The following is a 2,719-nucleotide window of genomic DNA, read 5'->3' as shown; positions in this document are numbered from 1 at the left end:
ATTTATAGATTTATACCAAAATTTGGTAAAAATATTGTATCTGTTATCAAACGTAGCAAAATACTCGCATGTGAGTTATTATATGTATATCGATTTAAATAAGAGCTGAAATCTGATCCACTGTAAAGACTTTATTATGACCTATGTTCATTTCGATGCAATACCCAGATAGATTCATGCATATTATAAAATATGGAATATTGTATCTCTTCAGGGTCGGATTAAATCAAAGCCGGCTTTTTCTTCGGTCTGAATTTTTTATTTACTTTCATAAGTCCAACGGTCTGTTTGAAATGTACAGCGTTCCGTATTGGTTCATTATCTAACTTCATAGGATAACATCATAAATTAGCATCAATTATCATTTACTTTGTCTTCTATCGGTTTTAACACTGATATGCTATGCAGTTTCATTACGTATCATGTCTTTTCAACTTGTTTATTTACATGTAATAATAGGTCAACTATGAATGTTGTCTATTTTTACTGTCTGCTTTGATTTAATCCGACCCTAAAGAGATACAATATTCCATATTTTATAATATGCATGAATCGATCTGGATATTGCATCGAAATGATCATAGGTCATAATAAAGTCTTTACAATGGATTAGATTTTAGCTCTTATTTAAATCGATATATATATATATATATATATATATATATAGGTATACATATCATCATCATTATCATCGGTTAACGTTCATTTTCCATACTGGCATGTGTTGGATGGTTTGACTGAGGTCTGGCAAGTCAAGAGGCTGCACCAGGCTCCAATGTTTCTACAGCTGTATACGCTTCCTAATGCCAACCACCCCGAGAGTGTAGTGGTTGCATTTTACATGCTACTGGCACGAGAGCCAGTCAGGCAGGACTGGCATCGGCCACGTCAGGGTGAAGGAGCTGCCATGATATATATAAATATATATATATGATGATGATATATATAGGTATATATATATTCCACTTTCCGCTCAGAGCTTTGGCCATGCTGGAACACTGCTGTTTTTCCATACTGTTATTATTGAGAGCCTCCTCTAATAGGTGAAATTTGGTGAATAAGGGAGTTTGATGTTGCTACCCTCATTTGTACCTCTTACTGTAAGTTCATCTGGGACTCTTGACAGGGAGCAGTCCAGTTTTGATTTGAAAACACCTACATCCACTTTGTGCAGAGCCTTCAGGCTCTTTGGGATAATATTAAAAAGCTGTGGGCTCCTAAAGCCCAGGCTATTGCAGTAACTGGTTCTGAAGTGTGATAGCATTGCTGGGACTTTTGGCACTGCAGTGTCGACCCGTTCTGGCATTGGTATAGCTTTCAATGCTAAAATTTGGAACAATTCCTCCCAGGATCTTCCAGGTGTAAATTACTGCATACCTCTCCTGCTTTTGCTCCAGTGAGTAGAGTCTTAGCTGTTGCAGCCTTTTCCAGTAGCTGAGCTGTTGCAAATAGATGATCTTTTTTGTGAAGCTTTGCTGTTTTGCTTCTAGGTCCACTATTAATTTTGCCCTGTTGAATAACCATAGCTGGGATCAGTAATCTCGGTGGCTGAGGACGAATACCCTTCAGAGAACCATCATGTTTTCTACTCTCTGTTTCTGAACGTTCTCAGGATCCATCCATCCAATCGTCTGTACTTTGTCACCATCCTGGTAATGTGCACTTGGAAAGAGTCATACCAATATTCAGGTCCTTCACTTATTTGGGCTCTGGGATTGTAATCCCCTGTGGACCAGTGTACTCTGGAAGTTTTATATTCAGTTTTGGATGCTGGTAGCTCAGAGCTTGGAATTTTTCAGCATTAAACTGCATATTATTATCTTCAAGGAAAGGCCTCTACAGAGACGACGCATTATGTATCCTGAAGAACATCTCAAATAGGAGACTAGAACTAATAAAGAAAAAACTATATAAGTTTTTTAAAACATTTTGGCTTAACCATTACAATAGAAAAAGAGTATAATTGTATTAACTACTTAGATGCTAACTGCAACGCTGTCACAAACCTCCTGGTAATCCAAGCACTACCTTCAACTGCTTTCTCCCCACGTTTCTTGATGATCCTCCTCACAGCAGATACACCAGCCACCTGCAGAAACCTTCTGAGAGAAGCTGCTGGGAAACCCCTGCAGCCAACCTTGAACGTAACCAGCTGAAAGATATAACCCTCGTCCCGAATCTCAGCTACCAGCTCTTCATATCCCAACAGCTTCCACTCATGTGCCTCAGCAATGCTCTCCTCCCACAGCACATTTAGCTCATGAAGGACCACACGTCCCTGACCCTCATCTACCAAAACCAGGTTGGGCTGAAGTGCTGACACCATGAGACTCTCAGGCTTGTCCACGAACACCTCCTATTTTCTGTCTTCAGCCTGCCGAGGTTTCTGTCTCTGGCATCACACCTTGCTTCGCAAATACTGTCTTGCGCAAGCTCAGTTCAGGCACTTGACCCTCTCTAGCAGCTGAAGCAACAACGTTCAGCACTAAATTATGTCTAAATATATACCATCCAGACTGGTGTGATTGTGGGCAAGCTGACAGCATGTGTTTGAGGCTGCTATGCTTCCTGCATAAGTGGCACTGTGGACTCTCCTGGATACCCCATTTTTTAAAAATTTGCTGGAGATGGATGCACATCATACACAATCTGGATCAGAGCTTTCAAATGCCCTGCACTCAACCACTTCAACTCCAGCTTTTCAACAGCATCCCAATTC

The sequence above is a fragment of the Octopus bimaculoides genome, chromosome 17 (assembly GCF_001194135.2).
Source record: "Octopus bimaculoides isolate UCB-OBI-ISO-001 chromosome 17, ASM119413v2, whole genome shotgun sequence".
Taxonomy (NCBI): Eukaryota; Metazoa; Mollusca; class Cephalopoda; order Octopoda; family Octopodidae; genus Octopus; species Octopus bimaculoides.
Note: the sequence above shows the minus strand (reverse complement) of the source record.